Genomic DNA, 13,856 nt, shown 5'->3' on the forward strand with positions numbered 1-13,856 from the left:
TTTATTCCACTGGGTTGACCACAGTGAAGAGCAATGCTTATGGGGCTGGTATTCATGGGTTGTTGGCGCATGATCACTAAAAACTGACCAGGACATATTGAAGACCTCAATGGTCAAATTTGTTTCGTTCTTTCTCCCTTTTTTACATTTTGTGACAAAGATGTATTTTTTTTTAACTCAAAAACACCTCTTCCTGCAAAGGTTCTTGGTTAAGTTCATTGGCTTCTGAAATGGTTTCTGTGATACAAAGGGGTACCTTGAATTACCTCTTAGGATTCCACTTGTGCATGAATGTTTTCAGTTAGAGGAAATACCAGGAATATCAAGGCATGTCAGACTCCCTAAAAAAGTCTGACGGGCCTCAGTCGCTAGATGTGCCTAATGCCACATGGAGTTGTCAGCTTTAAGAAACTACTTAGGAAATACTAATGTTAATGTGTCATGTACCTTATAATGGTGATTTGATACTGACTTAATCCTCAATCAGGAATTTGATCTGGACAAATATTTTTCCTGAGTATTGTGTATGTGAAACAAAGAAGGTCACATTTTGAGACATCATGCATTTTAGAATGTATGATCTCATGTCAGCACCCACTTTCTTCAAGGTTCACCCACCTTGGGCCTTTACCCTGTCTCTATTTTTATTTCTATTGCACTCGAGGATTCAGCTGTTCTTTGTCTAAATGGCAGTATCTACAATGCTTGTTCCCCTGCTAAAATAATGGAATTTCCAAATGGTTGCATTTGTCTTAGACATAATGCTCTAAAAGCACAGTATTTTAGCAAACATAGCAGTTACAGGGCACTCTACAAGCACCATGTCTGCAGGAATAACAAAGAGGTGTGTACCTCAGCTGGATGGATGAAAGGTCAATCTTTGAATTCAGACAGAAGTGGAAAAAAAATTCAAAAAGGACAAATGGTTGATAGATGGTCAACTTCCAAGAAAACACACAAGTGGTGAAACATTGTTTTTAAACAATCACCCAAAGCTCTTCAGAGCATTAAAATGGGACGACAAAGGTTTCCTACGTAATACAGCTAGAGCTTATCAATAATACACAAGAGCAGGAAAAACAGGAAAAACAGATTACTGTAATACCTCATGAACCAAGTGGCCACTGGTAGTAAACCCAAGATTCATGTGATCACTTTCTTTCAACGTAGTGTTCCTCAGTTCCTCTAAACAAGGGGGACTCAATAGGCGGACCGCGGTCTGTATCAGGACCCAGACACAATCAATTGGACCGAAGCCAAAATCAACATTCTAATTGAATCATGATCCAAGCAAGTTTTTATTGGTGCGTGATTTCGCGTTATATATTTTTGTCCTACTCGATATGGTTTCTATCTTCCGTGTCCAATCCAATCACTTTGACAACTCACTCACTCAATGTTGGCCGCAAGCTCTCTGTGGGTCACGCAGGTTGTGTGTGTCAATGGCAACAACGCGGGCAGATCGATTTGTGAACGGTATCTTTTCCCAGCAAACGAAAATCATCGCGTGCTTTAAACCCAACAAAAAACAAAAAGTTGATTTCTAAAATCGCGAATTTTAGACAGAGTGGACTGACAAGTATGTCTTTGTGCTGCTTGTGGGGAGCACAAAGCCTATGTGTTTAGTACGGTGGCCGAGAAGGGCAAAACACAAAAACAAACTCGGGAACATTTTTACATTTTGTAAAACACTTTAACAAGTTTTCGAAACACTTTTACAAGTTTTTTACGAAAATTACATTTTAGAAAAAACTTTTGCAAGTTCCGGAACAAAATAACATCTTAGAAAACATTTTTGCAAGTTCAAAAAAACATTTTTACAAGTTCAAAAAAACATTTTTGCAGGTTCATTTTTCTTACGGAAGGGGAATGCCCAAGCTCAGAGGTTGAGCCGGAAATGACAAGGAAAGCGCTCGAGTCGAATTCAAGTTCATAGCGAGTCAAGAGGGACAGCGGTAGAGCAGCGTTTTGTCCGTTCTGTGGCCAACACATGAGACTATTAACACGGTTTTGTTTTTCGTGTGGCAGGTCTTTAGAATGTTTAAATCGCGCAGACCAGACGGAAGGACTAGATGTGCTGCAGCAGTGCAAACTCTATTTTCATGAGGGACACTCGTACGCTGTGATCGTGGACATGATGTCGTGTTTACATGATGTACAAATCAGTTTGAGGTCTCTGAAAGGCCAACTTAATGATGCCGGGTTATACCGCAGAAGGAATTTCTCCTCTTAGGCCATAAGGTGACCCTCGAAAAGTGCTTTAGAAACCTAAGTTCGCTCCTCAGGCTCCGAACTAAGCGAACTTCAGTTCATAAAAAAGAATGAGTTATGTTAAGGATTTAAACCAAAGTTCGCCGTTTTTCGCAATGCAAGGCTATTCAAATTCACACCGTTTAATGAAGAACTAGTGTCTCCGAGGCGAACATCATGTAAACATGACATCATGTCCACGATCACAGCGTACGAGTGTCCCTCATGAAAATAGAGTTTGCACTGCTGCAGCACATCTAGTCCTTCCGTCTGGTCTGCGCGATTTAAACATTCTAAAGACCTGCCACACGAAAAACAAAACCGTGTTAATAGTCTCATGTGTTGGCCACAGAACGGACAAAATGCTGCTCTACCGCTGTCCATCTTGACTCGCTATGAACTTGAATTCGACTCGAGCGCTTTCCTTGTCATTTCCGGCTCAACCTCTGAGCTTGGGCATTCCCCTTCCGTAAGAAAAATGTACTTGCAAAAATGTTTTTTTGAACTTGTAAAAATGTTTTTTTGAACTTGCAAAAATGTTTTCTAATATGTTATTTTGTTCCGGGACTTGCAAAAGTTTTTTCTAAAATGTAATTTTCGTAAAAAACTTGTAAAAGTGTTTCGAAAACTTGTTAAAGTGTTTTACAAAATGTAAAAATGTTCCCGAGTTTGTTTTTGTGTTTTGCCCTTCTCGGCCACCGTAGTTTAATCTGCAACGAGATTGCCCTTGCGAAAAGTGGTAACTTGAAACGTCACTATGAAACAAAGCCTGCACACTTCGAACAGAAATACCCGCAGAACTCTGAGGTAAGGGACAGGAGCCCACTCACTAATGAACACTTACATCAGTGCCTCCGCCTGGCCTTCACACCTTTTATGCCCAAGTTTAAACCACAAAAAAGTGTCCCCTTTCACACAAATAAGGCCAGACCACATCACCTTTTGTGCATAGGTCGAACGTTTTTGTTGGAGCTATGTTTTTGGATTTTGACCGTCAATGTTCCGGACCCTGGACTGAATGGAAATTTGGCGAGTGGACCGTTTAGGTTTCCAATTGAGTACCCCTGCTCTAAACTGTTTAAATAAATATTGGGAAAACAAATTATTTCATTAAATTATTACATTTGAAATGTTTTTCTTTTTTGCCTGTTGATATTGATACTGAAATATCTTCTTACACACTTTCAGCATTTCCAGTCAGAAACAAGGACGTACACTGTCATGCGCGTCTCATTGCTTGTTATTTTTATTGTTCTTTGGTTTTATTGTTCCTTCTATTGTTCCTTCTATTGTCCCTTGCAGCATTGAAGCGTTGACTTTATGGCCCAGCTGCACACTGCCTGAAGGGAAGTGGAGAGATCTGAAAAATTAGGGGAAAATGTGAAACTCAGTGGAAAATGGGTAGTCTGCTTAGATTAAATATGACAGAACAAAGAACTGTGTCATTTATGTTTGTGCAGCACAATTATCCATGACATTTCGTAGCTTTTGTTCTGTCACACAGTCCCTGTGTCTTTTGTGTGACCCACTGTTTCAACAGAGCAAACATTTTTGTGGCTGGGAAAAATTAAACTGAAAAAAGGGACACAGGACGAAACAGCTGCACAACGAGAGTGGCAAATTAATTAAAAGTGTTCCCTTTAAGTAAGAGACCTGACAAGGGAAAATAACAAAATAATGATTTTACACAGTACAGAGCAGATCCAAGATTACAATAGGCACAAAATGTCCTTGATTGTGCATGCTTTCAAACTCTACTGCAATGGGCCAGACAAACAACAAGCAATCTCCTTCTGCAGCCCACCTCAGTTTGATTGCAGATATTGTTTAGAAGTTGAATGCAAAGAAAAACATTATAATCACATAGAAACAGTATAAATATTCATTTACCAAAAAAAAGGGCTCTGAAATGACTTCATTTTCAAAGCAAAAATCAACATATAATTTCTCCTCTTTCTGCTATTTTGTACTTAAAGTACTTGAGTGGGTGGGTATAGGTATACAATTACATATTCAAGGATATTTTAATATATATACTTAAAAGTGTTATCTTCATTAACAATTTCTTATAGTTTTGTAGAAATTCAGAAAATAAACCCAGAAAGTATGGCACTATCTTATCACCACAACTGGCTTCACAAACTGGACAGACCATGTATGGCACCCTTATAGTGTGTGCTGCTGGCTACCAGATTAATATTAATGCAGTGGAGGCAAGAGTGACTTATGGGAAAGAAGTGAAGCCATTGCTCACAAAGTGACCTCCAGGAAGAGACTTCTTGTCCTTGTGTGGTTGCCCTCTTGGGAGCTATCCTTGTCCCATAAATATTCAGGTTCTTCCCTGCCAAAGGGATTACCGTTGTGGCCTTCATGGGGATGACGTGGCATATGCGGTTACTATGGGTTTGGAGAAAGTGGTAACACATTCATTGTACACAGAGCAAACGTGGTCTTTCTGTTCCTCCATAATCTTTAGTCAGCAATGTTCATGCCTTGGGTAGTGCATCTGAGGTTATTAAAGGACAGATTATGAAGTGACTTTAAAACAGGAAGTTCAGATATGTTAACGGAAAGGAAAAGAAAAAAATCTTTCTGAGAGGTACTATACAACCGGTACAGAGAGACTGTAGATATGTGTCACTTACATCTACTGCATGAAAGTACCTGTCATGTTGAAAAGGTCCCGCCTTCAGATTCTGCACTACCTTTTTCCGATTTTGGGTGCTTTAAGAACACAGAGGATACTACAAATTCTGAATTAACTGGGCTTCTTCCTTGGCAGACTTCAAATTATCCTAAACATCGGAACAGTCCATCAGTGAGATTTGATGACATATCATCCTTCAAACGCAAGGATTCTTCCTTGATTTTTTGCGAAACACCCGATGATTTTGCTGGCACCCTTAATACAGGAAGTTATGTATCGGATTCAAACAGAATTTAACCAAATACAATTTTGAACCAATTTATAACGGAGGCTGACATGACTACCAGGCGCATTGTATGAGTAAACATTTTAAATTACATAATTATTTTGCATTATCTAATTAATTTATGTTTAACATGTTTACATAAGTAGATTTTTCCCTCTGGATAATTGGAAAGGGGCGGCTCCCTGCGTAAACCAGCTGCGACTGACACAAACACACACAATCACACACAAACCATTTTCAGTTCTAAATCACAAAACTCACACCATATCTCTGCTCTGTTTTTTTCTGTTAGGTTTCTCTCTGCATTAAATGAGCTGTCATAATTGCATACTGTGCAACTACAAGGCTTCTGTTATTTGTTTTTAAATCAGTCCTCAGTATGCAGTACAGTCAATGCTGAATATACAGACTTTCCATCTAAGCTTGTTAGCGTCGGTGGTAATGACAAACATTGTGTTATGGTATTTGAGTGTAAATGGGTATTAGGCATAGCAAGAGAAAAAAAGACATTTTTGCCAAGCAGACTTGTAATCCACAAATGTACCTGCATTAAACCCAAATTGCAATAGTTATTTTTTTCATTGTCATTGAGATGAGCATGTTAATGTAGAGGGTTAACTCCTGTAAAAATTATGTTTTATTCTAATGCATAAACCACTCTGAAAAGACCCCTACACCCATTACATATGCAATCTACAAAGGCTAAGTTTTTCCATGCCATCTTGGCCTTATTTACTCTTTCATTTCGCTCACAGAAGACCGTATGTTGAATTGCATCTAGAGACTTAGCTCTTATAGGTTTCATAGTCTACACACAAAGTTCTCAATTTAGGAGGCTGTCACATCATGGTCTTATTGATTGCTCCATTTTCCTCTGCTTCCCTTTCGTTCTGAGTTTAACCATTAGAACAAATCAAAAAGCATCAATAAATGAATCTAATAAGTTCATGCCATAAAATCACAAACAGTGCCTTTGGTATAACTAAACATTATAGGAAAGCAAAAATTGTAATCTTCACGGCTCTTGTTGACGTAGCAGCAAGTGTGACTCCTTTTTGTGACAATTTTTGGAGTTCACTTTTTAATATGCCATGACTTTTAATTTGTTATCTAACTGACCTTTAAAGTTTAAAATATAAAATTTAAACTGACCTTAAATCTGAAATATAGGTCCCAGAATGACCATACGCATAAAGCATAAATAGATACAGGGACATCTGCGGAGGCAATAAAAAGTAGAAAGATGCATTTGGAGTGTTGCCAAGAAAACAGTTTCCTGCCTAACGCTATCTAGACACCTATTTCATACCATATTGATCATGAATAATATGACATGATAGCATGTCACCTTTGTCTACCCACATCTCTTTCCTCTCGACATAGCACACATTCCATGGCTATACCATGTTACTGCGTACTGCATCTGTGCGTAGCTGAAAAAAGGAAGTGAGAGGAAATCAGATTTTTTTTTTAGCAAAACTACCATTACGAAACAGCTATTTTACTAAAGACTCGTGGAGTCTGAAGTCTGAAGTCTGTGGGTGTCAGTCACTCTTTGTGCTTTTAAATTTGAGCTGTCATAACAGTTCTAAGTAGACAGCTCGGCCAGAAAAAAGATTGCATGATGTTTGTCATTTGAACAAATTGCCATTGATGAATATGTGATTCAGGCATGAACAGTGGCGGTTCTACATGGAATAACGCCCCAGGTGAGACGCCCTCCGAGCGCCCCCCGCTTTGAAACAAATTATATATTTTTTATTATAACCATATAAGTGAAATACAGACTTAAAAGTATCAATTGCACAATTCCTTCAATGGAACATTTGAATAACACACTTAAGAGAATTAATGCACACATCATGTACCACTAACGTTAGCTAACCAGCTCTCTGCAAGTTAGGTGGTGCAAGCACTCAACATGAATTATTGTTAGTTGAGTTAGCTAATCGTGGCTAACGGGATTTTGCTAACGCTTGCTAGTATAGTTGTGTCAAAAGAAAATCTATGGTCTAACCAGCTAGCTACCAGCCTGTTAATTATTAAGATTATACTAGTACTCTGTATGCTGTTTTATTCTGTAAGATGTGGCTAGCGGGATTTAGCCTAGTGTCAGATGAAAGAACATGTTCATACCCTATGGCAGGGTTCGGCAATAGGCGGACCGTGGTCCGGGTCCGGACCCAACTGACGTCGTCTCTGGGCCGAGACACAATTGCAAAAAAAAAATTATGTTTTTTTAAATAATTTGACCAAGCGGTTTTAACATCTGATGTTTGGGTGACTATACAAACCCGTTAAATACATTAAATTAACCATAACTTTATGGTAGGCTATGCTTTTGTTTAAACTTGATAATGCCAGTAGCCAATCAGATGATAGCCTACTCTACGCAGCACGGGCTCGATTTTAAAGCTGCGAGCTGTGGGACTGGTGCACGGCTGCACGCACGAGCTGCAGACAAGTTGACTGAAGAAAATAGTGGGTGAGAGTTGAGAGGGAAAGATTCATTGCAGTTTGCGGTTGAAGAGAAAGATGGCATGCTCTAAGAAGAGAAAGTTAGACAGCGAGAACCGAGCTTTAAAAGAGGAGTGGACAGACGTGTACATGTTCATTCTGCCTGCGCGCAGCTGTAAGCCTGTGTGCCTGATATGCTCTGAGACGGTGGCACTCGTCAACGTGAAACGCCACTAAGATATGAAGCACGAAGAATTTGATCAAAATAACCCTCTCAAATCCGAACTGCGAGCACAGAAAATACATGATCTTAAAGCCCAGTATGCCCGATCTCCCATAATCCTGACTAATTAATTTACTGCCCAACAAACGAGTGCATGAGTGCATGAGTGCTGTAGCTGAAACTTTGCTAGGGAATATGCTGGACACTATGTTTAATGTTAATAATATGGAAAAACACAATAAACACTGTTGAAATATTATTGAAATGTAGACCTTAATTTGATCTGATAGTCAGTTGTTGACCAAACAGATACTTCTAGCGCCTATACTTATATTGGCTAAATATGCCCCTTAATCATAATGCACACCTTGACTGTTGGTACATAAAACACATGCAGTCCTATATCAGTGAAATCAACGGTCATAAAAAATGTGTGATAGACCTCCGGACCCAAGCTTGAGGAAAATTCTTGAAACTGGACCCCTTAGAATTTTAATTGGATACCCCTGCCCTATGGTCAAATCAGCTAGCTAACGCTAGCTAGCAAACTATTCTGTTGGTTACTCTTGGATGAAAACACATTTTTACCTTGTCCACTTGAGCATCCTTCAATAGTTATCTTGATAATGTAATAGACGACTTTGTAAAATATGTATAAAATTTCCCTCTGGATAAATAAAGTATCTATCTATCTACCTACATATGTTTTGTACTCTGCTAACTACTACCTTCACCAGTTGGATAAGTTGATGCAGTCAGTGGTCTCCTTCCACTAATTCACCTTGCCCTTGATGACCACATAATCGTTCTGTATTACCTATTTGTATTAGCCATTTCACACAATTCAGAAAAACGAAAATGTGCAAGAATTATAGGCCTGTAATTATAATGTTATGAATGTGCGTTATTTGGAAGAAAGTCGAGGTGTGACTGCTATTGCTCTTTACAGTGGATCCCTCGGATGGAGAGAGCAGGGAGACGGTAGGATTAGGTGGAAGTGCCTAAAACAGGTGTACAAGGTTAGCTCAATTCTTACAAATCCATATGAAGTTAACTAAATTGTGAAGTTGTTAAATAATAGTTGATGAATCATGATTTGAGCCTGTTGTGCAAAGAATAGACTTGAAAAGTGTTACTTGATAGAAAAAAACAGATATCAATATTTAAAAAAATATCAAACATTATGTAATTCCTATAAATGAAAAGGCATTTATAAGATCTTAGGCTACTAAAATAGGGCCTGCTACTGTGCGAAGGGCAGTATGCTCCCTGCTGCCTAGTACACCTATGTTGCAGGCTGCCACTGAGAGACAATGAGCCGAAATCTCCCATTTGTGTCTATAATGTATTTTTTCACATTGCTAAATATTTTCCTCTTTTGTCTACATTGCAAAAGTTGAAGCTGTCACTGTGTTTATCATTATTAGTTTGCACTTAAAGGGGCTATAAATTCAAACTTTACTGTTTGGCCCATGTGTGTAATGTAATGCTAGTAAAGCAAGCTTTAATTTAAACCAGGCTATTTCTTAGTACCCCTCAATAGTACCCCTGTAGTTGCGCCCCTGTACGGATGGTGAGAAGGGCCTAGCTCTTGTCCTCAACTTGGGTCCCCAAAAGGCCAAGTTCCCCCCTTCCCAGAGTTCCATGGATTCTTCAGTAAGTTATCCAATCCAAGGTTCTATGTCAATGTTGAACAGCAAAAGCTGAGTGTCCTCGCTGATCATAAAGCCCAGCATTGAATTTACAACATTATGGCACCCACAGTGCAGACATAGAAGACTATAAAATGGCTCTAGTGGTAGAAGGCAGTGTAGTGTAGCTTCAGGTTTACCTTGAGTCATCTTTGAGACGATAAGTACTGGTCAGGGATCTCTTGTCCTCTGGATTTGATGCCTGATGTTATTGTGTAGCTGCACTGTAGAACTTACAGATTGTTGATCGGTCTAGTTTTTCCGTAAAGTGGAGAGTGTCAAATGATCATTTCCTCTTCAACATTTATTGAAGTGACTAGTGAGAAAATTGAATTGATTTTTCAGCTAAATTCTAGAGGTCTAACTCTAAGGGCTCAGGGGAAGAGAAAAAGCCCACAATGGAGCAGAAATAAATGGGCTCTTGAGATTTCATCCACGGTCAGCAGGGTGCCAATCAAATCAACCCCAGTCATTTCCATAACTGTGAACAATTATCCCATCATGAGCGATAGAGTTGTTAGCCTTTAAAAAGACACATTTTATCTGGGAACATTTTTGAAAAGCTAGGAGAGGACGACAAGCAGGATGGAACTGACTAGGTACCACAAAGGCAGTACCACTGAAATAATGTTAGTGACTGAAGGAAGTGGTGGAAATAGCATTTTAATTCCTTAAAATTAATGTAACAAAATGCATGATTAATTGTCTACAGACAGTAATAAGCTTTAGTTGTACTGTATAATGATCAATATAAATTGCACAATTATCATCTAGCCCCTGATTAACTTTTATGGATAGATAGACAGTAAACTGTCTTTGGTTATCTGGTAAATATTCAGTTTGTTATTGTTGTCTGCATATAAAAATACTGCTTCATAATACTTCCAACTCTAGTGTCTTGTCTGAGGTTCAGCTATTTCTTTGCCTTCAAATAATTTGTGGAATGAGGTGAATATCAGTATACTTGGCTTGGGGTCCTACATATCTTAAAGATGAAACTAAACAGGGAAATTCTTTAAATCCAATACCAATGCATATGAGCACAGTATTTATTATATCTTTATCACAGTATATACAAATAAAAAGTTCCATTAAAATATTCAAATCCCAATATAACACACACTTATATTATAGTATACACTTTTTTTTTCAACAAACATTTTTCTATATTTATCTGATCCCTTCAGGAGCTAATTAAAGTGTTTTCGTTTCTGAGTTATGTAACACATAACTACGATTTAACAAAGAATCAAAATCAAATCATACAAATTTGAGATTTTTAGACCATATAATCCTTCATTAGATGTTTTGGCACTGATACACTGGAGGTCAACGAATACATAATGTTTACCCTTCTACTCCGAGATGACATTTTCCTATAGCCATGGTCCAGACAAAAACAATAAACATCTTCTTTGTAACCTCAAATAGCCTCATTCGCCTTAGAGGACGTTTTTAAGTGAAAACAAAGAGGGCAAAACTCAAGCAAACAGGAAAAGATTCGATAATATATCATTGTATTGATTTGTTTGTTCTGGAGCCAAGTGAAGAACGAAAGTGCAAGATTGGGGCTTCGCCTTTAAACAGCCCTGTGCATAGAAAAAGCAGGTCACATTATTGAAATGAATGAGAGCAAAAATCATCTAGGACATCATACAGATATGGCCATCTAAATCCAATCAATAAACATACCAGGACGCAATTCTCTTTTGCAGAAGGCGGGAGAATTGTAGTCTGATTTTAATAAACGCAGTCAATAGCGCTGGCGCTACAAGGCACGATTGGTGCTATTATGAAAATGTAAATTTCAAACTTGTGTCCAAAGAAAAGGCACTAATGAGATTTACTTGTTTGTAAGTAGGGCATACATCACTGTCACGGATGGGATGCAGTCGCAGTGCAGGGGACAGTCTTCTGCCAGCCATTACAGTGCAAAGGCACATCAGCACGGAATCTGTGCAGCCAGACAGCCAGCCAGCCAAGTCCAGCTGAAAACAAATTCAAGTTTAAATGGAGATAAAATCATTCAAACAAAATAGCTTCTCTAAATGTGTCTTATAAATACTTATCAGAAATATGTACACTGTTTGCTACTGGACATCTGCAATTTATCCATAATTCCCTGCAGATATTGTATGAATGCAATTCCTTATTTTGGTTTTCCCCCACCCTGGAATACAAAGCACCTCTCCAGAAATGCAGCTTTATCATTTTACTACTCAACGTGCTATCTGTGTTAAATCATCCTGAATAAAAGGTAATTGGCAAGCTCAGAAATGCCTTCCATTTTTTTAATGCTCATAAAACAAAACAAATAAAATATACAGATTTCATACTTACCTGTTTTCACTTTTTGATGTGAGCCGGTAAAAGCCTGAAGCCACAGGTAGCTCTTACGTTGACTCTGTACGAAGTATATACGAGGATTTTAGGTAGTTTGAGATCTGTATGTATGTATGAAATGTATGTCTAAACTGCATTACTTAGGTGCTTACTTTTTACTTTTCGCAAAGAGTATTATTGTTTAGTAGGTGGTGTTTGTTGGTTTGTTTGTTTGTTTGTTGTAAAATGGATGGTCATTCCAGCTTACCTACTTGTACCAAAGATATGATCACTGAAATAGTGAATATGAACTACTCTACATGGAAAGCTAAACTGTGCCCTAACTCCTCTGGATAAACAGTGTCACAACTTGACTAAAGGCAAAAGTAATGATCTTGGCTGCCAGAGCTAGGTGCCAGAAAACACGGCTGGTTAACTTCTGATCTGATGACGTGTTCATGTGTGTGTGTCTCCTTCTCTGAGTATAAGTGTGTGTGTCTGACAATGTCAGGATGATAAACAAAGGTGTTAGGTCTTAGCAGGGTGACTCAGACTCATTGCATATCTTGTCTGATGAGCCTGTGTCTTCTGCCTTTCGCTCAGAACAGAAGGATAATGGGTCTGCACAAGCACACGGTGCAGAGGGATGTTTTCAACAGTGTCACAGATAACTGTAGCATAATAAACTGCCTTGACTAGTATGTTGAACATTTGGCCTGACAGCAATTACTACATGCCAAGTCCTTCAGATTCCTGCTTGCCTTATGATGTACCTATATTCATATTCATCCTAAAATCAATCAGTACCTCTTAGTACCAGTACATCCTAATGTTTGTAATGTTTATGTTCTTTTGGAGACATGATTTCGTAATTTCTCGTTTCCCAGTTTACATGTAGAGGTCAGCTCCTTGAGTTCCTTGGAATCCATTCACAAATGTGCGTCAAAAAAACATTAAAATCTGCAACAAAATTAAGTTTCAGATTGATCATTTAGAGAACAGGCTCAAAAACTGTAGGATCAACATCAGACTTAAAAGTGATACCTCATTTGCACTTTCAGAGACAGGACATTGAGGCAAGTTTTTTTTTCTTCAAAACTGTCATAAATTCAGAAATAAATGGTGTTTGTTTAGAGTAAACCAACAAGTCAGGAGGCTGTCCCATGAAACCTAATACCCAGCAAGTGTCATCAATCACTATCTCAGTGCATGCTTTATCAACCACACTGGCATCTCTGACTGAATTACAACAAAGAGCGGACTGAATCGCACCCAACAACCTTCAAAAGAGTTTCGAGTTCAAACTCACAGGGACAGGGACACATTTTTGTAAAAGATTAACTTTCTTCCAACTTCACAGCTTTGCAAATGATGTGCAGACATGACATTTAGAAGAGCAAATGAAATTACAGGGAGAGGAGAAAAGCATTTGCCTGACTAATTTGTCCTTCTATTATTTCATTCAACACACGGTAGAGAACAAAACCCAAAGTTCACTTCAGAGGCAATATTAAAATGTAAATTGTTATAGAAATGTTATCACATCTATATTTCAGACTGGTGGTGGAAACTGATTCACACGCTCACTCTGTTAAGGCATCAAACTGATGAATGCATGACTGAATGGATACATGAATGAGTGTGTGAACCAGAGAGGGGTTGATTGGATGAACAAATGCAGCTGAATGATTATATTTTATGATTACAAATGATGTTAAGGGAACAGCAAAATAGCAAAAGATGCTAACCAAAGTCATCCATGAAATGTCCTGCATATATATTCTGTTAAAGTGAATACCTCCCTTGGCCTGCAAGTTGCTTTGGCTTAAAGCTGCTTATAAAAACAAATACACTGTAAAAGCAGAATCATTTTGGTAAGACAAGAATATGATAATTAAACATTATTGCTTTCCACATGAAATAACTTATACGTTAGAAACAGCACTGCTGTTCACCTGCATAGAGATAATTCAATTCCAA

Source organism: Sprattus sprattus, assembly GCF_963457725.1.
Source record: "Sprattus sprattus genome assembly, chromosome: 13".
Taxonomy (NCBI): Eukaryota; Metazoa; Chordata; class Actinopteri; order Clupeiformes; family Clupeidae; genus Sprattus; species Sprattus sprattus.